Below are 25,536 nucleotides of genomic sequence, written 5' to 3'. Positions count from 1 at the left end.
ACCATGGACCCGGTACTTGTGGTTCGGACTGTCTCCAACCAGTCATAATGTTCTGAAAGTGAAATCATGTCTAAGTCCAGCTTTGGTACATTAGAAGCAACTCTCAAACATAACCCAAGCGTTTTTCGAAGCTACTTTTTGGCTAACTTCTTATAGGAAGTTCTAGGAGCTCTGAAAATGAACGTGCGCGTCTTTCACTCTTCCCGAGGGACTTAGAAGAATTTTGTGATATTTTTTATTAAAATGGTGTATAAGGGTATATATATAAATATATTTTATGCACTGTATATGAGCTGGCGATTTCTAAGTCTGTGGTTCCGAGAGGGGGTAACCAGGCTCACTAATAAAGGTCAAGCCACTTGGCTGCCAGAATGCCCTGCTTCAGCACAGACCAGAAAGGCATTGTGATAAGCGTATCCCCGGTATAGTCAGGGGTTAATGGGAGTCGTTCCCGTCCCCCCAGTATACGCCCAGAACCATGGACCCGGTACTTGTGGTTCGGACTGTCTCCAACCAGCCATAATGTTGTGAGAGTGAAATTATGTCTAAGTCCAGCTTTGGTACATTAGAAGCAACTCTCAAACTTAACCTAAGCGTTTTTCGAAGCTACTTTTTGGCTAACTTCTTATAGGAAGTTCTAGGAGCTCTGAAAATGAACGTGCGCGTCTTTCACTCTTCCCGAGGGACTTAGAAGAATTTTGTGATATTTTTTATTAAAATGGTGTATAAGGGTATATATATAAATATATTTTATGCACTGTATATGAGCTGGCGATTTCTAAGTCTGTGGTTCCGAGAGGGGGTAACCAGGCTCACTAATAAAGGTCAAGCCACTTGGCTGCCAGAATGCCCTGCTTCAGCACAGACCAGAAAGGCATTGTGATAAGCGTATCCCCGGTATAGTCAGGGGTTAATGAGATTCGTTCCCGTCCCCCCAGTATACGCCCAGAACCATGGACCCGGTACTTGTGGTTCGGACTGTCTCCAACCAGCCATAATGTTGTGAGAGTGAAATTATGTCTAAGTCCAGCTTTGGTACATTAGAAGCAACTCTCAAACTTAACCTAAGCGTTTTTCGAAGCTACTTTTTTGCTAACTTCTTATAGGAAGTTCTAGGAGCTCTGAAAATGAACGTGCGCATCTTTCACTCTTCCCGAGGGACTTAGAATAATTTTGTGATATTTTTTATTAAAATGGTGTATAAGGGTATATATATAAATATATTTTATGCACTGTATATGAGCTGGCGATTTCTAAGTCTGTGGTTCCGAGAGGGGGTAACCAGGCTCACTAATAAAGGTCAAACCACTTGGCTGCCAGAATGCCCTGCTTCAGCACAGACCAGAAAGGCATTGTGATAAGCGTATCCCCGGTATAGTCAGGGGTTAATGGGAGTCGTCCCCGTCCCCCCAGTATACGCCCAGAACCATGGACCCGGTACTTGTGGTTCGGACTGTCTCCAACCAGTCATAATGTTCTGAAAGTGAAATCATGTCTAAGTCCAGCTTTGGTACATTAGAAGCAACTCTCAAACTTAACCCAAGCGTTTTTCGAAGCTACTTTTTGGCTAACTTCTTATAGGAAGTTCTAGGAGCTCTGAAAATGAACGTGCGCGTCTTTCACTCTTCCCGAGGGACTTAGAATAATTTTGTGATATTTTTTATTAAAATGGTGTATAAGGGTATATATATAAAAATATTTTATGCACTGTATATGAGCTGGCGATTTCTAAGTCTGTGGTTCCGAGAGGGGGTAACCAGGCTCACTAATAAAGGTCAAGCCACTTGGCTGCCAAAATGCCCTGCTTCAGCACAGACCAGAAAGGCATTGTGATAAGCGTATCCCCGGTATAGTCAGGGGTTAATGGGAGTCGTTCCCGTCCCCCCAGTATACGCCCAGAACCATGGACCCGGTACTTGTGGTTCGGAGTGTCTCCAACCAGTCATAATTTCTTGAGAGTGAAATTATGTCTAAGTCCAGCTTTGGTACATTAGAAGCAACTCTCAAACTTAACCTAAGCGTTTTTCGAAGCTACTTTTTGGCTAACTTCTTATAGGAAGGTCTAGGAGTTCTGAAAATGAACGTGCGCATCTTTCACTCTTCCCGAGGGACTTAGAAGAATTTTGTGATATTTTTTATTAAAATTGTGTATAAGGGTATATATATATAAATATATTTTATGCACTGTATATGAGCTGGCGATTTCTAAGTCTGTGGTTCCGAGAGGGGGTAACCAGGCTCACTAATAAAGGTCAAGCCACTTGGCTGCCAGAATGCCCTGCTTCAGCACAGACCAGAAAGGCATTGTGATAAGCGTATCCCCGGTATAGTCAGGGGTTAATGAGATTCGTTCCCGTCCCCCCAGTATACGCCCAGAACCATGGACCCGGTACTTGTGGTTCGGACTGTCTCCAACCAGCCATAATGTTGTGAGAGTGAAATTATGTCTAAGTCCAGCTTTGGTACATTAGAAGCAACTCTCAAACTTAACCTAAGCGCTTTTCGAAGCTACATTTTGGCTAACTTCTTATAGGAAGTTCTAGGAGCTCTGAAAATGAACGTGCGCGTCTTTCACTCTTCCCGAGGGACTTAGAAGAATTTTGTGATATTTTTTATTAAAATGGTGTATAAGGGTATATATATAAATATATTTTATGCACTGTATATGAGCTGGCGATTTCTAAGTCTGTGGTTCCGAGAGGGGGTAACCAGGCTCACTAATAAAGGTCAAACCACTTGGCTGCCAGAATGCCCTGCTTCAGCACAGACCAGAAAGGCATTGTGATAAGCGTATCCCCGGTATAGTCAGGGGTTAATGGGAGTCGTCCCCGTCCCCCCAGTATACGCCCAGAACCATGGACCCGGTACTTGTGGTTCGGACTGTCTCCAACCAGTCATAATGTTCTGAGAGTGAAATCATGTCTAAGTCCAGCTTTGGTACATTAGAAGCAACTCTCAAACATAACCCAAGCGTTTTTCGAAGCTACTTTTTGGCTAACTTCTTATAGGAAGTTCTAGGAGCTCTGAAAATGAACGTGCGCGTCTTTCACTCTTCCCGAGGGACTTAGAAGAATTTTGTGATATTTTTTATTAAAATGGTGTATAAGGGTATATATATAAATATATTTTATGCACTGTATATGAGCTGGCGATTTCTAAGTCTGTGGTTCCGAGAGGGGGTAACCAGGCTCACTAATAAAGGTCAAGCCACTTGGCTGCCAGAATGCCCTGCTTCAGCACAGACCAGAAAGGCATTGTGATAAGCGTATCCCCGGTATAGTCAGGGGTTAATGGGAGTCGTTCCCGTCCCCCCAGTATACGCCCAGAACCATGGACCCGGTACTTGTGGTTCGGACTGTCTCCAACCAGTCATAATTTCTTGAGAGTGAAATTATGTCTAAGTCCAGGTTTGGTACATTAGAAGCAACTCTCAAACTTCACCTAAGCGTTTTTCGAAGCTACTTTTTTGCTAACTTCTTATAGGAAGTTCTAGGAGCTCTGAAAATGAACGTGCGCATCTTTTACTCTTCCCGAGGGACTTAGAATAATTTTGTGATATTTTTTATTAAAATGGTGTATAAGGGTATATATATAAATATATTTTATGCACTGTATATGAGCTGGCGATTTCTAAGTCTGTGGTTCCGAGAGGGGGTAACCAGGCTCACTAATAAAGGTCAAACCACTTGGCTGCCAGAATGCCCTGCTTCAGCACAAACCAGAAAGGCATTGTGATAAGCGTATCCCCGGTATAGTCAGGGGTTAATGAGATTCGTTCCCGTCCCCCCAGTATACGCCCAGAACCATGGACCCGGTACTTGTGGTTCGGACTGTCTCCAACCAGCCATAATGTTGTGAGAGTGAAATTATGTCTAAGTCCAGCTTTGGTACATTAGAAGCAACTCTCAAACTTAACCTAAGCGTTTTTCGAAGCTACTTTTTGGCTAACTTCTTATAGGAAGTTCTAGGAGCTCTGAAAATGAACGTGCGCGTCTTTCACTCTTCCCGAGGGACTTAGAAGAATTTTGTGATATTTTTTATTAAAATGGTGTATAAGGGTATATATATATAAATATATTTTATGCACTGTATATGAGCTGGCGATTTCTAAGTCTGTGGTTCCGAGAGGGGGTAACCAGGCTCACTAATAAAGGTCAAGCCACTTGGCTGCCAGAATGCCCTGCTTCAGCACAGACCAGAAAGGCATTGTGATAAGCGTATCCCCGGTATAGTCAGGGGTTAATGAGATTCGTTCCCGTCCCCCCAGTATACGCCCAGAACCATGGACCCGGTACTTGTGGTTCGGACTGTCTCCAACCAGCCATAATGTTGTGAGAGTGAAATTATGTCTAAGTCCAGCTTTGGTACATTAGAAGCAACTCTCAAACTTAACCTAAGCGCTTTTCGAAGCTACTTTTTGGCTAACTTCTTATAGGAAGTTCTAGGAGCTCTGAAAATGAACGTGCGCGTCTTTCACTCTTCCCGAGGGACTTAGAATAATTTTGTGATATTTTTTATTAAAATGGTGTATAAGGGTATATATATAAATATATTTTATGCACTGTATATGAGCTGGCGATTTCTAAGTCTGTGGTTCCGAGAGGGGGTAACCAGGCTCACTAATAAAGGTCAAGCCACTTGGCTGCCAGAATGCCCTGCTTCAGCACAGACCAGAAAGGCATTGTGATAAGCGTATCCCCGGTATAGTCAGGGGTTAATGGGAGTCGTTCCCGTCCCCCCAGTATACGCCCAGAACCATGGACCCGGTACTTGTGGTTCGGACTGTCTCCAACCAGTCATAATTTCTTGAGAGTGAAATTATGTCTAAGTCCAGGTTTGGTACATTAGAAGCAACTCTCAAACTTAACCTACAGTAAGCGTTTTTCGAAGCTACTTTTTTGCTAACTTCTTATAGGAAGTTCTAGGAGCTCTGAAAATGAACGTGCGCATCTTTCACTCTTCCCGAGGGACTTAGAAGAATTTTGTGATATTTTTTATTAAAATGGTGTATAAGGGTATATATATAAATATATTTTATGCACTGTATATGAGCTGGCGATTTCTAAGTCTGTGGTTCCGAGAGGGGGTAACCAGGCTCACTAATAAAGGTCAAACCACTTGGCTGCCAGAATGCCCTGCTTCAGCACAGACCAGAAAGTCATTGTGATAAGCGTATCCCCGGTATAGTCAGGGGTTAATGGGAGTCGTCCCCGTCCCCCCAGTATACGCCCAGAACCATGGACCCGGTACTTGTGGTTCGGAATGTCTCCAACCAGTCATAATGTTCTGAGAGTGAAATCATGTCTAAGTCCAGCTTTGGTACATTAGAAGCAACTCTCAAACTTAACCTAAGCGTTTTTAGAAGCTACTTTTTGGCTAACTTCTTATAGGAAGGTCTAGGAGCTCTGAAAATGAATGTGCGCATCTTTCACTCTTCCCGAGGGACTTAGAAGAATTTTGTGATATTTTTTATTAAAATGGTGTATAAGGGTATATATATAAATATATTTTATGCACTGTATATGAGCTGGCGATTTCTAAGTCTGTGGTTCCGAGAGGGGGTAACCAGGCTCACTAATAAAGGTCAAACCACTTGGCTGCCAGAATGCCCTGCTTCAGCACAAACCAGAAAGGCATTGTGATAAGCGTATCCCCGGTATAGTCAGGGGTTAATGAGATTCGTTCCCGTCCCCCCAGTATACGCCCAGAACCATGGACCCGGTACTTGTGGTTCGGACTGTCTCCAACCAGCCATAATGTTGTGAGAGTGAAATTATGTCTAAGTCCAGCTTTGGTACATTAGAAGCAACTCTCAAACTTAACCTAAGCGTTTTTCGAAGCTACTTTTTGGCTAACTTCTTATAGGAAGTTCTAGGAGCTCTGAAAATGAACGTGCGCGTCTTTCACTCTTCCCGAGGGACTTAGAAGAATTTTGTGATATTTTTTATTAAAATGGTGTATAAGGGTATATATATATAAATATATTTTATGCACTGTATATGAGCTGGCGATTTCTAAGTCTGTGGTTCCGAGAGGGGGTAACCAGGCTCACTAATAAAGGTCAAGCCACTTGGCTGCCAGAATGCCCTGCTTCAGCACAGACCAGAAAGGCATTGTGATAAGCGTATCCCCGGTATAGTCAGGGGTTAATGAGATTCGTTCCCGTCCCCCCAGTATACGCCCAGAACCATGGACCCGGTACTTGTGGTTCGGACTGTCTCCAACCAGCCATAATGTTGTGAGAGTGAAATTATGTCTAAGTCCAGCTTTGGTACATTAGAAGCAACTCTCAAACTTAACCTAAGCGCTTTTCGAAGCTACTTTTTGGCTAACTTCTTATAGGAAGTTCTAGGAGCTCTGAAAATGAACGTGCGCGTCTTTCACTCTTCCCGAGGGACTTAGAATAATTTTGTGATATTTTTTATTAAAATGGTGTATAAGGGTATATATATAAATATATTTTATGCACTGTATATGAGCTGGCGATTTCTAAGTCTGTGGTTCCGAGAGGGGGTAACCAGGCTCACTAATAAAGGTCAAGCCACTTGGCTGCCAGAATGCCCTGCTTCAGCACAGACCAGAAAGGCATTGTGATAAGCGTATCCCCGGTATAGTCAGGGGTTAATGGGAGTCGTTCCCGTCCCCCCAGTATACGCCCAGAACCATGGACCCGGTACTTGTGGTTCGGACTGTCTCCAACCAGTCATAATTTCTTGAGAGTGAAATTATGTCTAAGTCCAGGTTTGGTACATTAGAAGCAACTCTCAAACTTAACCTACAGTAAGCGTTTTTCGAAGCTACTTTTTTGCTAACTTCTTATAGGAAGTTCTAGGAGCTCTGAAAATGAACGTGCGCATCTTTCACTCTTCCCGAGGGACTTAGAAGAATTTTGTGATATTTTTTATTAAAATGGTGTATAAGGGTATATATATAAATATATTTTATGCACTGTATATGAGCTGGCGATTTCTAAGTCTGTGGTTCCGAGAGGGGGTAACCAGGCTCACTAATAAAGGTCAAACCACTTGGCTGCCAGAATGCCCTGCTTCAGCACAGACCAGAAAGTCATTGTGATAAGCGTATCCCCGGTATAGTCAGGGGTTAATGGGAGTCGTCCCCGTCCCCCCAGTATACGCCCAGAACCATGGACCCGGTACTTGTGGTTCGGACTGTCTCCAACCAGTCATAATGTTCTGAGAGTGAAATCATGTCTAAGTCCAGCTTTGGTACATTAGAAGCAACTCTCAAACTTAACCTAAGCGTTTTTAGAAGCTACTTTTTGGCTAACTTCTTATAGGAAGGTCTAGGAGCTCTGAAAATGAATGTGCGCATCTTTCACTCTTCCCGAGGGACTTAGAATAATTTTGTGATATTTTTTATTAAAATGGTGTATAAGGGTATATATATAAATATATTTTATGCACTGTATTTGAGCTGGCGATTTCTAAGTCTGTGGTTCCGAGAGGGTGTAACCAGGCTCACTAATAAAGGTCAAGCCACTTGGCTGCCAGAATGCCCTGCTTCAGCACAGACCAGAAAGGCATTGTGATACGCGTATCCCCGGTATAGTCAGGGGTTAATGGGAGTCGTCCCCGTCCCACCAGTATATGCCCAGAACCATGGACCCGGTATTTGTGGTTCGGACTGTCTCCAACCAGCCATAATGTTGTGAGAGTGAAATTATGTCTAAGTCCAGCTTCGGTACATTAGAAGCAACTCTGAAACTTAACCTAAGCGTTTTTCGAAGCTACTTTTTGGCTAACTTCTTATAGGAAGGTCTAGGAGCTCTGAAAATGAACGTGCGCATCTTTCACTCTTCCCGAGGGACTTAGAAGAATTTTGTGATATTTTTTATTAAAATGGTGTATAAAGGTATATATATAAATATATTTTATGCACTGTATATGAGCTGGCGATTTCTAAGTCTGTGGTTCAGAGATGGGGTAACCAGGCTCACTAATAAAGGTCAAGCCACTTGGCTGCCAGAATGCCCTGCTTCAGCACAGACCAGAAAGGCATTGTGATAAGCGTATCCCCGGTATAGTCAGGGGTTAATGGTAGTCGTCCCCGTCCCCCCAGTATACGCCCAGAACCATGGACCCGGTACTTGTGGTTCGGACTGTCTCCAACCAGTCATAATGTTCTGAAAGTGAAATCATGTCTAAGTCCAGCTTTGGTACATTAGAAGCAACTCTCAAACATAACCCAAGCGTTTTTCGAAGCTACTTTTTGGCTAACTTCTTATAGGAAGTTCTAGGAGCTCTGAAAATGAACGTGCGCGTCTTTCACTCTTCCCGAGGGACTTAGAAGAATTTTGTGATATTTTTTATTAAAATGGTGTATAAGGGTATATATATAAATATATTTTATGCACTGTATATGAGCTGGCGATTTCTAAGTCTGTGGTTCCGAGAGGGGGTAACCAGGCTCACTAATAAAGGTCAAGCCACTTGGCTGCCAGAATGCCCTGCTTCAGCACAGACCAGAAAGGCATTGTGATAAGCGTATCCCCGGTATAGTCAGGGGTTAATGGGAGTCGTTCCCGTCCCCCCAGTATACGCCCAGAACCATGGACCCGGTACTTGTGGTTCGGAGTGTCTCCAACCAGTCATAATTTCTTGAGAGTGAAATTATGTCTAAGTCCAGCTTTGGTACATTAGAAGCAACTCTCAAACTTAACCTAAGCGTTTTTCGAAGCTACTTTTTGGCTAACTTCTTATAGGAAGGTCTAGGAGTTCTGAAAATGAACGTGCGCATCTTTCACTCTTCCCGAGGGACTTAGAAGAATTTTGTGATATTTTTTATTAAAATGGTGTATAAGGGTATATATATATAATTATATTTTATGCACTGTATATGAGCTGGCGATTTCTAAGTCTGTGGTTCCGAGAGGGGGTAACCAGGCTCACTAATAAAGGTCAAGCCACTTGGCTGCCAGAATGCCCTGCTTCAGCACAGACCAGAAAGGCATTGTGATAAGCGTATCCCCGGTATAGTCAGGGGTTAATGAGATTCGTCCCCGTCCCCCCAGTATACGCCCAGAACCATGGACCCGGTACTTGTGGTTCGGACTGTCTCCAACCAGCCATAATGTTGTGAGAGTGAAATTATGTCTAAGTCCAGCTTTGGTACATTAGAAGCAACTCTCAAACTTAACCTAAGCGCTTTTCGAAGCTACTTTTTGGCTAACTTCTTATAGGAAGTTCTAGGAGCTCTGAAAATGAACGTGCGCGTCTTTCACTCTTCCCGAGGGACTTAGAAGAATTTTGTGATATTTTTTATTAAAATGGTGTATAAGGGTATATATATAAATATATTGTATGCACTGTATATGAGCTGGCGATTTCTAAGTCTGTGGTTCCGAGAGGGGGTAACCAGGCTCACTAATAAAGGTCAAGCCACTTGGCTGCCAGAATGCCCTGCTTCAGCACAGACCAGAAAGGCATTGTGATAAGCGTATCCCCGGTATAGTCAGGGGTTAATGGGAGTCGTTCCCGTCCCCCCAGTATACGCCCAGAACCATGGACCCGGTACTTGTGGTTCGGACTGTCTCCAACCAGCCATAATGTTGTGAGAGTGAAATTATGTCTAAGTCCAGCTTCGGTACATTAGAAGCAACTCTGAAACTTAACCTAAGCGTTTTTCGAAGCTACTTTTTGGCTAACTTCTTATACAGTAGGAAGGTCTAGGAGCTCTGAAAATGAACGTGCGCATCTTTCACTCTTCCCGAGGGACTTAGAAGAATTTTGTGATATTTTTTATTAAAATGGTGTATAAGGGTATATATATAAATATATTTTATGCACTGTATATGAGCTGGCGATTTCTAAGTCTGTGGTTCCGAGAGGGGGTAACCAGGCTCACTAATAAAGGTCAAGCCACTTGGCTGCCAGAATGCCCTGCTTCAGCACAGACCAGTAAGGCATTGTGATACGCGTATCCCCGGTATAGTCAGGGGTTAATGGGAGTCGTCCCCGTCCCACCAGTATATGCCCAGAACCATGGACCCGGTATTTGTGGTTCGGACTGTCTCCAACCAGCCATAATGTTGTGAGAGTGAAATTATGTCTAAGTCCAGCTTCGGTACATTAGAAGCAACTCTGAAACTTAACCTAAGCGTTTTTCGAAGCTACTTTTTGGCTAACTTCTTATAGGAAGGTCTAGGAGCTCTGAAAATGAACGTGCGCATCTTTCACTCTTCCCGAGGGACTTAGAAGAATTTTGTGATATTTTTTATTAAAATGGTGTATAAGGGTACATATACTGTATAAATATATTTTATGCACTGTATATGAGCTGGCGATTTCTAAGTCTGTGGTTCCGAGAGGGGGTAACCAGGCTCACTAATAAAAGTCAAGCCACTTGGCTGCCCGAATGCCCTGCTTCAGCACAGACCAGAAAGGCATTGTGATACGCGTATCCCCGGTATAGTCAGGGGTTAATGGGAGTCGTCCTCGTCCCCCCAGTATATGCCCAGAACCATGGACCCGGTATTTGTGGTTCGGACTGTCTCCAACCAGCCATAATGTTGTGAGAGTGAAATTATGTCTAAGTCCAGCTTCGGTACATTAGAAGCAACTCTGAAACTTAACCTAAGCGTTTTTCGAAGCTACTTTTTGGCTAACTTCTTATAGGAAGGTCTAGGAGCTCTGAAAATGAACGTGCGCATCTTTCACTCTTCCCGAGGGACTTAGAATAATTTTGTGATATTTTTTATTAAAATGGTGTATAAGGGTATATATATAAATATATTTTATGCACTGTATATGAGCTGGCGATTTCTAAGTCTGTGGTTCCGAGAGGGTGTAACCAGGCTCACTAATAAAGGTCAAGCCACTTGGCTGCCAGAATGCCCTGCTTCAGCACAGACCAGAAAGGCATTGTGATACGCGTATCCCCGGTATAGTCAGGGGTTAATGGGAGTCGTCCCCGTCCCACCAGTATATGCCCAGAACCATGGACCCGGTATTTGTGGTTCGGACTGTCTCCAACCAGCCATAATGTTGTGAGAGTGAAATTATGTCTAAGTCCAGCTTCGGTACATTAGAAGCAACTCTGAAACTTAACCTAAGCGTTTTTCGAAGCTACTTTTTGGCTAACTTCTTATAGGAAGGTCTAGGAGCTCTGAAAATAAACGTGCGCATCTTTCACTCTTCCCGAGGGACTTAGAAGAATTTTGTGATATTTTCATTAAAATGGTGTATAAAGGTATATATATAAATATATTTTATGCACTGTATATGAGCTGGCGATTTCTAAGTCTGTGGTTCAGAGATGGGGTAACCAGGCTCACTAATAAAGGTCAAGCCACTTGGCTGCCAGAATGCCCTGCTTCAGCACAGACCAGAAAGGCATTGTGATAAGAGTATCCCCGGTATAGTCAGGGGTTAATGGGATTCGTTCCCGTCCCCCCAGTATACGCCCAGAACCATGGACCCGGTACTTGTGGTTTGGACTGTCTCCAACCAGCCATAATGTTGTGAGAGTGAAATTATGTCTAAGTCCAGCTTCGGTACATTAGAAGCAACTCTGAAACTTAACCTAAGCGTTTTTCGAAGCTACTTTTTGGCTAACTTCTTATAGGAAGGTCTAGGAGCTCTGAAAATGAACGTGCGCATCTTTCACTCTTCCCGAGGGACTTAGAATAATTTTGTGATATTTTTTATTAAAATGGTGTATAAGGGTATATATATAAATATATTTTATGCACTGTATATGAGCTGGCGATTTCTAAGTCTGTGGTTCCGAGAGGGTGTAACCAGGCTCACTAATAAAGGTCAAGCCACTTGGCTGCCAGAATGCCCTGCTTCAGCACAGACCAGAAAGGCATTGTGATACGCGTATCCCCGGTATAGTCAGGGGTTAATGGGAGTCGTCCCCGTCCCACCAGTATATGCCCAGAACCATGGACCCGGTATTTGTGGTTCGGACTGTCTCCAACCAGCCATAATGTTGTGAGAGTGAAATTATGTCTAAGTCCAGCTTCGGTACATTAGAAGCAACTCTGAAACTTAACCTAAGCTTTTTCCAAGCTACTTTTTGGCTAACTTCTTATAGGAAGGTCTAGGAGCTCTGAAAATAAACGTGCGCATCTTTCACTCTTCCCGAGGGACTTAGAAGAATTTTGTGATATTTTTTATTAAAATGGTGTATAAGGGTATATATATAAATATATTTTATGCACTGTATATGAGCTGGCGATTTCTAAGTCTTTGGTTCCGAGAGGGGGTAACCAGGCTCACTAATAAAGGTCAAGCCACTTGGCTGCCAGAATACCCTGCTTCAGCACAGACCAGAAAGGCATTGTGATAAGCGTATCCCCGGTATAGTCAGGGGTTAATGGGAGTCGTCACCGTCCCCCCAGTATACGCCCTGAACCATGGACCCGGTACTTTTTTTTCGGACTGTCTCCAACCAGTCATAATTTCTTGAGAGTGAAATTATGTCTAAGTCCAGGTTTGGTACATTAGAAGCAACTCTCAAACTTAACCTAAACGTTTTTCGAAGCTACTTTTTGGCTAACTTCTTATAGGAAGTTCTAGGAGCTCTGAAAATGAACGTGCGCATCTTTCACTCTTCCCGAGGGACTTAGAAGAATTTTGTGATATTTTTTATTAAAATGGTGTATAAAGGTATATATATAAATATATTTTATGCACTGTATATGAGCTGGCGATTTCTAAGTCTGTGGTTCAGAGATGGGGTAACCAGGCTCACTAATAAAGGTCAAGCCACTTGGCTGCCAGAATGCCCTGCTTCAGCACAGACCAGAAAGGCATTGTGATAAGAGTATCCCCGGTATAGTCAGGGGTTAATGGGATTCGTTCCCGTCCCCCCAGTATACGCCCAGAACCATGGACCCGGTACTTGTGGTTTGGACTGTCTCCAACCAGCCATAATGTTGTGAGAGTGAAATTATGTCTAAGTCCAGCTTTGGTACATTAGAAGCAACTCTCAAACTTAACCTAAGCGTTTTTCGAAGCTACTTTTTGGCTAACTTCTTATAGGAAGTTCTAGGAGCTCTGAAAATGAATGTGCGCGTCTTTCACTCTTCCCGAGGGACTTAGAAGAATTTTGTGATATTTTTTATTAAAATGGTGTATAAGGGTATATATATAAATATATTTTATGCACTGTATATGAGCTTGCGATTTCTAAGTCTGTGGTTCCGAGAGGGGGTAACCAGGCTCACTAATAAAGGTCAAGCCACTTGGCTGCCAGAATACCCTGCTTCAGCACAGACCAGAAAGGCATTGTGATAAGCGTATCCCCGGTATAGTCAGGGGTTAATGGGAGTCGTCACCGTCCCCCCAGTATACGCCCTGAACCATGGACCCGGTACTTTTTTTTCGGACTGTCTCCAACCAGTCATAATTTCTTGAGAGTGAAATTATGTCTAAGTCCAGGTTTGGTACATTAGAAGCAACTCTCAAACTTAACCTAAGCGTTTTTCGAAGCTACTTTTTGGCTAACTTCTTATAGGAAGTTCTAGGAGCTCTGAAAATGAACGTGCGCATCTTTCACTCTTCCCGAGGGACTTAGAAGAATTTTGTGATATTTTTTATTAAAATGGTGTATAAGGGTATATATATAAATATATTTTATGCACTGTATATGAGCTGGCGATTTCTAAGTCTGTGGTTCCGAGAGGGGGTAACCAGGCTCACTAATAAAGGTCAAACCACTTGGCTGCCAGAATGCCCTGCTTCAGCACAGACCAGAAAGGCATTGTGATAAGCGTATCCCCGGTATAGTCAGGGGTTAATGGGAGTCGTCCCCGTCCCCCCAGTATACGCCCAGAACCATGGACCCGGTACTTGTGGTTCGGACTGTCTCCAACCAGCCATAATGTTGTGAGAGTGAAATTATGTCTAAGTCCAGCTTCGGTACATTAGAAGCAACTCTGAAACTTAACCTAAGCGTTTTTCGAAGCTACTTTTTGGCTAACTTCTTATAGGAAGGTCTAGTTGCTCTGAAAATGAACGTGCGCATCTTTCACTCTTCCCGAGGGACTTAGAAGAATTTTGTGATATTTTTTATTAAAATGGTGTATAAGGGTATATATATAAATATATTTTATGCACTGTATATGAGCTGGCGATTTCTAAGTCTGTGGTTCCGAGAGGGGGTAACCAGGCTCACTAATAAAGGTCAAGCCACTTGGCTGCCAGAATGCCCTGCTTCAGCACAGACCAGAAAGGCATTGTGATAAGAGTATCCCCGGTATAGTCAGGGGTTAATGGGATTTGTTCCCGTCCCCCAGTATACGCCCAGAACCATGGACCCGGTACTTGTGGTTTGGACTGTCTCCAACCAGCCATAATGTTGTGAGAGTGAAATTATGTCTATGTCCAGCTTTGGTACATTAGAAGCAACTCTCAAACTTAACCTAAGTGTTTTTCGAAGCTACTTTTTGGCTAACTTCTTATAGGAAGTTCTAGGAGCTCTGAAAATGAACGTGCGCATCTTTCACTCTTCCCGAGGGACTTAGAATAATTTTGTGATATTTTTTATTAAAATGGTGTATAAGGGTATATATATAAATATATTTTATGCACTGTATATGAGCTGGCGATTTCTAAGTCTGTGGTTCCGAGAGGGGGTAACCAGGCTCACTAATAAAGGTCAAGCCACTTGGCTGCCAGAATGCCCTGCTTCAGCACAGACCAGAAAGGCATTGTGATAAGCGTATCCCCGGTATAGTCAGGGGTTAATGGGAGTCGTTCCCGTCCCCCCAGTATACGCCCAGAACCATGGACCCGGTACTTGTGGTTCGGACTGTCTCCAACCAGTCATAATTTCTTGAGAGTGAAATTATGTCTAAGTCCAGGTTTGGTACATTAGAAGCAACTCTCAAACTTAACCTAAGCGTTTTTCGAAGCTACTTTTTGGCTAACTTCTTATAGGAAGTTCTAGGAGCTCTGAAAATGAACGTGCGCATCTTTCACTCTTCCCGAGGGACTTAGAAGAATTTTGTGATATTTTTTATTAAAATGGTGTATAAGGGTATATATATAAATATATTTTATGCACTGTATATGAGCTGGCGATTTCTAAGTCTGTGGTTCCGAGAGGGGGTAACCAGGCTCACTAATAAAGGTCAAGCCACTTGGCTGCCAGAATGCCCTGCTTCAGCACAGACCAGAAAGGCATTGTGATAAGAGTATCCCCGGTATAGTCAGGGGTTAATGGGATTTGTTCCCGTCCCCCAGTATACGCCCAGAACCATGGACCCGGTACTTGTGGTTTGGACTGTCTCCAACCAGCCATAATGTTGTGAGAGTGAAATTATGTCTAAGTCCAGCTTTGGTACATTAGAAGCAACTCTCAAACTTAACCTAAGCGTTTTTCGAAGCTACTTTTTGGCTAACATCTTATAGGAAGTTCTAGGAGCTCTGAAAATGCACGTGCGCGTCTTTCACTCTTCCCGAGGGACTTAGAAGAATTTTGTGATATTTTTTATTAAAATGGTGTTTAAGGGTATATATATAAATATATTTTATGCACTGTATATGAGCTGGCGATTTCTAAGTCTGTGGTTCCGAGAGGGGGTAACCAGGCTCACTAATAAAGGTCAAGCCACTTGGCTGCCAGAATGCCCTGCTTCAGCACAGACCAGTAAGGCATTGTGATACGCGTATCCCCGGTATAGTCAGGGGTTAATGGGAGTCGTCCCCGTCCCACCAGTATATGCCCAGAACCATGGACCCGGTATTTGTGGTTCGGACTGTCTCCAACCAGCCATAATGTTGTGAGAGTGAAATTATGTCTAAGTCCAGCTTCGGTACATTAGAAGCAACTCTGAAACTTAACCTAAGCGTTTTTCGAAGCTACTTTTTGGCTAACTTCTTATAGGAAGGTCTAGGAGCTCTGAAAATGAACGTGCGCATCTTTCACTCTTCCCGAGGGACTTAGAAGAATTTTGTGATATTTTTTATTAAAATGGTGTATAAGGGTACATATACTGTATAAATATATTTTATGCACTGTATATGAGCTGGCGATTTCTAAGTCTGTGGTTCCGAGAGGGGGTAACCAGGCTCACTAATAAAAGTCAAGCCACTTGGCTGCCCGAATGCCCTGCTTCAGCACAGACCAGAAAGGCATTGTGATACGTGTATCCCCGGTACAGTCAGGGGTTAATGGGAGTCGTCCTCGTCCCCCCAGTATATGCCCAGAACCATGGACCCGGTATTTGTGGTTCGGACTGTCTCCAACCAGCCATAATGTTGTGAGAGTGAAATTATGTCTAAGTCCAGCTTCGGTACATTAGAAGCAACTCTGAAACTTAACCTAAGCGTTTTTCGAAGCTACTTTTTGGCTAACTTCTTATAGGAAGGTCTAGGAGCTCTGAAAATGAACGTGCGCATCTTTCATACTTCCCGAGGGACTTAGAATAATTTTGTGATATTTTTTATTAAAATGGTGTATAAGGGTATATATATAAATATATTTTATGCACTGTATATGAGCTGGCGATTTCTAAGTCTGTGGTTCCGAGAGGGTGTAACCAGGCTCACTAATAAAGGTCAAGCCACTTGGCTGCCAGAATGCCCTGCTTCAGCACAGACCAGAAAGGCATTGTGATACGCGTATCCCCGGTATAGTCAGGGGTTAATGGGAGTCGTCCCCGTCCCACCAGTATATGCCCAGAACCATGGACCCGGTATTTGTGGTTCGGACTGTCTCCAACCAGCCATAATGTTGTGAGAGTGAAATTATGTCTAAGTCCAGCTTCGGTACATTAGAAGCAACTCTGAAACTTAACCTAAGCGTTTTTCGAAGCTACTTTTTGGCTAACTTCTTATAGGAAGGTCTAGGAGCTCTGAAAATAAACGTGCGCATCTTTCACTCTTCCCGAGGGACTTAGAAGAATTTTGTGATATTTTTTATTAAAATGGTGTATAAAGGTATATATATAAATATATTTTATGCACTGTATATGAGCTGGCGATTTCTAAGTCTGTGGTTCAGAGATGGGGTAACCAGGCTCACTAATAAAGGTCAAGCCACTTGGCTGCCAGAATGCCCTGCTTCAGCACAGACCAGAAAGGCATTGTGATAAGAGTATCCCCGGTATAGTCAGGGGTTAATGGGATTCGTTCCCGTCCCCCCAGTATACGCCCAGAACCATGGACCCGGTACTTGTGGTTTGGACTGTCTCCAACCAGCCATAATGTTGTGAGAGTGAAATTATGTCTAAGTCCAGCTTTGGTACATTAGAAGCAACTCTCAAACTTAACCTAAGCGTTTTTCGAAGCTACTTTTTGGCTAACTTCTTATAGGAAGTTCTAGGAGCTCTGAAAATGAACGTGCGCGTCTTTCACTCTTCCCGAGGGACTTAGAAGAATTTTGTGATATTTTTTATTAAAATGGTGTATAAGGGTATATATATAAATATATTTTATGCACTGTATATGAGCTGGCGATTTCTAAGTCTGTGGTTCCGAGAGGGGGTAACCAGGCTCACTAATAAAGGTCAAGCCACTTGGCTGCCAGAATACCCTGCTTCAGCACAGACCAGAAAGGCATTGTGATAAGCGTATCCCCGGTATAGTCAGGGGTTAATGGGAGTCGTCACCGTCCCCCCAGTATACGCCCTGAACCATGGACCCGGTACTTTTTTTTCGGACTGTCTCCAACCAGTCATAATTTCTTGAGAGTGAAATTATGTCTAAGTCCAGGTTTGGTACATTAGAAGCAACTCTCAAACTTAACCTAAACGTTTTTCGAAGCTACTTTTTGGCTAACTTCTTATAGGAAGTTCTAGGAGCTCTGAAAATGAACGTGCGCATCTTTCACTCTTCCCGAGGGACTTAGAATAATTTTGTGATATTTTTTATTAAAATGGTGTATAAGGGTATATATATAAATATATTTTATGCACTGTATATGAGCTGGCGATTTCTAAGTCTGTGGTTCCGAGAGGGGGTAACCAGGCTCACTAATAAAGGTCAAACCACTTGGCTGCCAGAATGCCCTGCTTCAGCACAGACCAGAAAGGCATTGTGATAAGCGTATCCCCGGTATAGTCAGGGGTTAATGGGAGTCGTCCCCGTCCCCCCAGTATACGCCCAGAACCATGGACCCGGTACTTGTGGTTCGGACTGTCTCCAACCAGCCATAATGTTGTGAGAGTGAAATTATGTCTAAGTCCAGCTTCGGTACATTAGAAGCAACTCTGAAACTTAACCTAAGCGTTTTTCGAAGCTACTTTTTGGCTAACTTCTTATAGGAAGGTCTAGGAGCTCTGAAAATGAACGTGCGCATCTTTCACTCTTCCCGAGGGACTTAGAAGAATTTTGTGATATTTTTTATTAAAATGGTGTATAAGGGTATATATATAAATATATTTTATGCACTGTATATGAGCTGGCGATTTCTAAGTCTGTGGTTCCGAGAGGGGGTAACCAGGCTCACTAATAAAGGTCAAACCACTTGGCTGCCAGAATGCCCTGCTTCAGCACAGACCAGAAAGGCATTGTGATACGCATATCCCCGGTATAGTCAGGGGTTAATGGGAGTCGTCCCCGTCCCCCCAGTATACGCCCAGAACCATGGACCCGGTACTTGTGGTTCGGACTGTCTCCAACCAGTCATAATTTCTTGAGAGTGAAATTATGTCTAAGTCCAGGTTTGGTACATTAGAAGCAACTCTCAAACTTAACCTAAGCGTTTTTCGAAGCTACTTTTTGGCTAACTTCTTATAGGAAGTTCTAGGAGCTCTGAAAATGAACGTGCGCATCTTTCACTCTTCCCGAGGGACTTAGAAGAATTTTGTGATATTTTTTATTAAAATGGTGTATAAGGGTATATATATAAATATATTTTATGCACTGTATATGAGCTGGCGATTTCTAAGTCTGTGGTTCCGAGAGGGGGTAACCAGGCTCACTAATAAAGGTCAAGCCACTTGGCTGCCAGAATGCCCTGCTTCAGCACAGACCAGAAAGGCATTGTGATAAGAGTATCCCCGGTATAGTCAGGGGTTAATGGGATTTGTTCCCGTCCCCCAGTATACGCCCAGAACCATGGACCCGGTACTTGTGGTTTGGACTGTCTCCAACCAGCCATAATGTTGTGAGAGTGAAATTATGTCTAAGTCCAGCTTTGGTACATTAGAAGCAACTCTCAAACTTAACCTAAGCGTTTTTCGAAGCTACTTTTTGGCTAACATCTTATAGGAAGTTCTAGGAGCTCTGAAAATGCACGTGCGCGTCTTTCACTCTTCCCGAGGGACTTAGAAGAATTTTGTGATATTTTTTATTAAAATGGTGTTTAAGGGTATATATATAAATATATTTTATGCACTGTATATGAGCTGGCGATTTCTAAGTCTGTGGTTCCGAGAGGGGGTAACCAGGCTCACTAATAAAGGTCAAGCCACTTGGCTGCCAGAATGCCCTGCTTCATCACAGACCAGAAAGGCATTGTGATAAGCGTATCCCCGGTATAGTCAGGGGTTAATGGGAGTCGTCACCGTCCCCCCAGTATACGCCCTGAACCATGGACCCGGTACTTGTGGTTCGGACTGTCTCCAACCAGTCATAATTTCTTGAGAGTGAAATTATGTCTAAGTCCAGCTTTGGTACATTAGAAGCAACTCTCAAACTTAACCTAAGCGTTTTTAGAAGCTACTTTTTGGCTAACTTCTTATAGGAAGTTCTAGGAGCTCTGAAAATGAACGTGCGCATCTTTCACTCTTCCCGAGGGACTTAGAATGATTTTGTGATATTTTTTATTAAAATGGTGTATAAGGGTATATATATAAATATATTTTATGCACTGTATATGAGCTGGCGATTTGTAAGTCTGTGGTTCCGAGAGGGGGTAACCAGGCTCACTAATAAAGGTCAAGCCACTTGGCTGCCAGAATGCCCTGCTTCAGCACAGACCAGTAAGGCATTGTGATACGCGTATCCCCGGTATAGTCAGGGGTTAATGGGAGTCGTCCCCGTCCCACCAGTATATGCCCAGAACCATGGACCCGGTATTTGTGGTTCGGACTGTCTCCAACCAGCCATAATGTTGTGAGAGTGAAATTATGTCTAAGTCCAGCTTCGGTACATTAGAAGCAACTCTGAAACTTAACCTAAGCGTTTTTCGAAGCTACTTTTTGGCTAACTTCTTATAGGAAGGTCTAGGAGCTCTGAAAATGAACGTGCGCATCTTTCACTCTTCCCGAGGGACTTAGAAGAATTTTGTGATATTTTTTATTAAAATGGTGTATAAGGGTACATATACTGTATAAATATATTTTATGCACTGTATATGAGCTGGCGATTTCTAAGTCTGTGGTTCCGAGAGGGGGTAACCAGGCTCACTAATAAAGGTCAAGCCACTTGGCTGCCAGAATGCCCTGCTTCAGCACAGACCAGTAAGGCATTGTGATACGCGTATCCCCGGTATAGTCAGAGGTTAATGGGAGTCGTCCCCGTCCCCCCAGTATATGCCCAGAACCATGGACCCGGTATTTGTGGTTCGGACTGTCTCCAACCAGCCATAATGTTGTGAGAGTGAAATTATGTCTAAGTCCAGCTTCGGTACATTAGAAGCAACTCTGAAACTTAACCTAAGCGTTTTTCGAAGCTACTTTTTGGCTAACTTCTTATAGGAAGATCTAGGAGCTCTGAAAATGAACGTGCGCATCTTTCACTCTTCCCGAGGGACTTAGAAGAATTTTGTGATATTTTTTATTAAAATGGTGTATAAGGGTATATATATAAATATATTTTATGCACTGTATATGAGCTGGCGATTTCTAAGTCTGTGGTTCCGAGAGGGGGTAACCAGGCTCACTAATAAAGGTCAAGCCACTTGGCTGCCAGAATGCCCTGCTTCAGCACAGACTAGAAAGGCATTGTGATAAGCGTATACCCGGTATAGTCAGGGGTTAATGGGAGTCGTCCCCGTCCCCCCAGTATATGCCCAGAACCATGGACCCGGTATTTGTGGTTCGGACTGTCTCCAACCAGCCATAATGTTGTGAGAGTGAAATTATGTCTAAGTCCAGCTTTGGTACATTAGAAGCAACTCTCAAACTTAACCTAAGCGTTTTTAGAAGCTACTTTTTGGCTAACTTCTTATAGGAAGTTCTAGGAGCTTTGAAAATTAACGTGCGCATCTTTCACTCTTCCCGAGGGACTTAGAAGAATTTTGTGATATTTTTTATTAAAATGGTGTATAAGGGTACATATACTGTATAAATATATTTTAAGCACTGTATATGAGCTGACGATTTCTAAGTCTGTGGTTCCGAGAGGGGGTAACCAGGCTCACTAATAAAGGTCAAGCCACTTGGCTGCCCGAATGCCCTGCTTCAGCACAGACCAGAAAGGCATTGTGATACGCGTATCCCCGGTATAGTCAGGGGTTAATGGGAGTCGTCCTCGTCCCCCCAGTATATGCCCAGAACCATGGACCCGGTATTTGTGGTTCGGACTGTCTCCAACCAGCCATAATGTTGTGAGAGTGAAATTATGTCTAAGTCCAGCTTCGGTACATTAGAAGCAACTCTGAAACGTAACCTAAGCGTTTTTCGAAGCTACTTTTTGGCTAACTTCTTATAGGAAGGTCTAGGAGCTCTGAAAATGAACGTGCGCTTCTTTCACTGTTCCCGAGGGACTTAGAAGAATTTTGTGATATTTTTTATTAAAATGGTGTATAAGGGTACATATACTGTATAAATATATTTTATGCACTGTATATGAGCTGGCGATTTCTAAGTCTGTGGTTCCGAGAGGGGGTAACCAGGCTCACTAATAAAGGTCAAGCCACTTGGCTGCCCGAATGCCCTGCTTCAGCACAGACCAGAAAGGCATTGTGATACGCGTATCCCCGGTATAGTCAGGGGTTAATGGGAGTCGTCCTCGTCCCCCCAGTATATGCCCAGAACCATGGACCCGGTACTTGTGGTTCGGACTGTCTCCAACCAGTCATAATGTTCTGAGAGTGAAATCATGTCTAAGTCCAGCTTTGGTACATTAGAAGCAACTCTCAAACTTAACCTAAGCGTTTTTAGAAGCTACTTTTTGGCTAACTTCTTATAGGAAGGTCTAGGAGCTCTGAAAATGAACGTGCGCATCTTTCACTCTTCCCGAGGGACTTAGAATAATTTTGTGATATTTTTTATTAAAATGGTGTATAAGGGTATATATATAAATATATTTTATGCACTGTATATGAGCTGGCGATTTCTAAGTCTGTGGTTCCGAGAGGGGGTAACCAGGCTCACTAATAAAGGTCAAGCCACTTGGCTGCCAGAATGCCCTGCTTCAGCACAGACCAGAAAGGCATTGTGATAAGCGTATCCCCGGTATAGTCAGGGGTTAATGGGAGTCGTTCCCGTCCCCCCAGTATACGCCCAGAACCATGGACCCGGTACTTGTGGTTCGGACTGTCTCCAACCAGTCATAATTTCTTGAGAGTGAAATTATGTCTAAGTCCAGGTTTGGTACATTAGAAGCAACTCTCAAACTTAACCTAAGCGTTTTTCGAAGCTACTTTTTGGCTAACTTCTTATAGGAAGTTCTAGGAGCTCTGAAAATGAACGTGCGCATCTTTCACTCTTCCCGAGGGACTTAGAAGAATTTTGTGATATTTTTTATTAAAATGGTGTATAAGGGTATATATATAAATATATTTTATGCACTGTATATGAGCTGGCGATTTCTAAGTCTGTGGTTCCGAGAGGGGGTAACCAGGCTCACTAATAAAGGTCAAGCCACTTGGCTGCCAGAATGCCCTGCTTCAGCACAGACCAGAAAGGCATTGTGATAAGAGTATCCCCGGTATAGTCAGGGGTTAATGGGATTTGTTCCCGTCCCCCAGTATACGCCCTGAACCATGGACCCGGTACTTGTGGTTTGGACTGTCTCCAACCAGCCATAATGTTGTGAGAGTGAAATTATGTCTAAGTCCAGCTTTGGTACATTAGAAGCAACTCTCAAACTTAACCTAAGCGTTTTTCGAAGCTACTTTTTGGCTAACATCTTATAGGAAGTTCTAGGAGCTCTGAAAATGCACGTGCGCGTCTTTCACTCTTCCCGAGGGACTTAGAAGAATTTTGTGATATTTTTTATTAAAATGGTGTTTAAGGGTATATATATAAATATATTTTATGCACTGTATATGAGCTGGCGATTTCTAAGTCTGTGGTTCCGAGAGGGGGTAACCAGGCTCACTAATAAAGGTCAAGCCACTTGGCTGCCAGAATGCCCTGCTTCATCAGAGACCAGAAAGGCATTGTGATAAGCGTATCCCCGGTATAGTCAGGGGTTAATGGGAGTCGTCACCGTCCCCCCAGTATACGCCCTGAACCATGGACCCGGTACTTGTGGTTCGGAATGTCTCCAACCAGTCATAATTTCTTGAGAGTGAAATTATGTCTAAGTCCAGCTTTGGTACATTAGAAGCAACTCTCAAACTTAACCTAAGCGTTTTTAGAAGCTACTTTTTGGCTAACTTCTTATAGGAAGTTCTAGGAGCTCTGAAAATGAACGTGCGCATCTTTCACTCTTCCCGAGGGACTTAGAATAATTTTGTGATATTTTTTATTAAAATGGTGTATAAGGGTATATATATAAATATATTTTATGCACTGTATATGAGCTGGCGATTTCTAAGTCTGTGGTTCCGAGAGGGGGTAACCAGGCTCACTAATAAAGGTCAAGCCACTTGGCTGCCAGAATGCCCTGCTTCAGCACAGACCAGTAAGGCATTGTGATACGCGTATCCCCGGTATAGTCAGGGGTTAATGGGAGTCGTCCCCGTCCCACCAGTATATGCCCAGAACCATGGACCCGGTATTTGTGGTTCGGACTGTCTCCAACCAGCCATAATGTTGTGAGAGTGAAATTATGTCTAAGTCCAGCTTCGGTACATTAGAAGCAACTCTGAAACTTAACCTAAGCGTTTTTCGAAGCTACTTTTTGGCTAACTTCTTATAGGAAGGTCTAGGAGCTCTGAAAATGAACGTGCGCTTCTTTCACTGTTCCCGAGGGACTTAGAAGAATTTTGTGATATTTTTTATTAAAATGGTGTATAAGGGTACATATATAAATATATTTTATGCACTGTATATGAGCTGGCGATTTCTAAGTCTGTGGTTCCGAGAGGGGGTAACCAGGCTCACTAATAAAGGTCACGCCACTTGGCTGCCAGAATGCCCTGCTTCAGCACAGACCAGTAAGGCATTGTGATACGCGTATCCCCGGTATAGTCAGGGGTTAATGGGAGTCGTCCCCGTCCCCCCAGTATATGCCCAGAACCATGGACCCGGTATTTGTGGTTCGGACTGTCTCCAACCAGCCATAATGTTGTGAGAGTGAAATTATGTCTAAGTCCAGCTTCGGTACATTAGAAGCAACTCTGAAACTTAACCTAAGCGTTTTTCGAAGCTACTTTTTGGCTAACTTCTTATAGGAAGATCTAGGAGCTCTGAAAATGAACGTGCGCATCTTTCACTCTTCCCGAGGGACTTAGAAGAATTTTGTGATATTTTTTATTAAAATGGTGTATAAGGGTACTGCACCGACACACTTTATTCGAGCAAATACCCAGTATGTACCTGGCAGATACCTGGAATGCGCCGCTCCTCACCTCTGACAAGCCCCGTTGTGTTTGCCTTCCCAGCCTGGGTTCATGCCTGGCTGATGGGCGGCTGATCTGTTAAATGATAATGATTAGGATTTAATAGGCTGCAATGCTTCGCGTGTCTACCAGATGGCATAAATTCATGAATTGTAATGCAGTATATATATATATATACTGTGCAGTATTGCAGCCAGCGGGAATAAAATGCTTCAATCCCTGGCTGAAAAATAACACAATGCACTCGGGCAGAAAACAGTCACAAACCTCAATACACCCGGGTATTCCCGAATTCGTGGGACTAGCCGAGCTCGAATAAAGTGTGTCGCCAGTGTATATATATAAATATATTTTATGCACTGTATATGAGCTGGCGATTTCTAAGTCTGTGGTTCCGAGAGGGGGTAACCAGGCTCACTAATAAAGGTCAAGCCACTTGGCTGCCCGAATGCCCTGCTTCAGCACAGACCAGAAAGGCATTGTGATACGCGTATCCCCGGTATAGTCAGGGGTTAATGGGAGTCGTCCTCGTCCCCCCAGTATATGCCCAGAACCATGGACCCGGTATTTGTGGTTCGGACTGTCTCCAACCAGCCATAATGTTGTGAGAGTGAAATTATGTCTAAGTCCAGCTTCGGTACATTAGAAGCAACTCTGAAACTTAACCTAAGCGTTTTTCGAAGCTACTTTTTGGCTAACTTCTTATAGGAAGATCTAGGAGCTCTGAAAATGAACGTGCGCATCTTTCACTCTTCCCGAGGGACTTAGAAGAATTTTGTGATATTTTTTATTAAAATGGTGTATAAGGGTATATATATAAATATATTTTATGCACTGTATATGAGCTGGCGATTTCTAAGTCTGTGGTTCCGAGAGGGGGTAACCAGGCTCACTAATAAAGGTCAAGCCACTTGGCTGCCAGAATGCCCTGCTTCAGCACAGACT

Source organism: Ascaphus truei, chromosome 2, assembly GCF_040206685.1.
Source record: "Ascaphus truei isolate aAscTru1 chromosome 2, aAscTru1.hap1, whole genome shotgun sequence".
Taxonomy (NCBI): domain Eukaryota; kingdom Metazoa; phylum Chordata; class Amphibia; order Anura; family Ascaphidae; genus Ascaphus; species Ascaphus truei.
Note: the sequence above shows the minus strand (reverse complement) of the source record.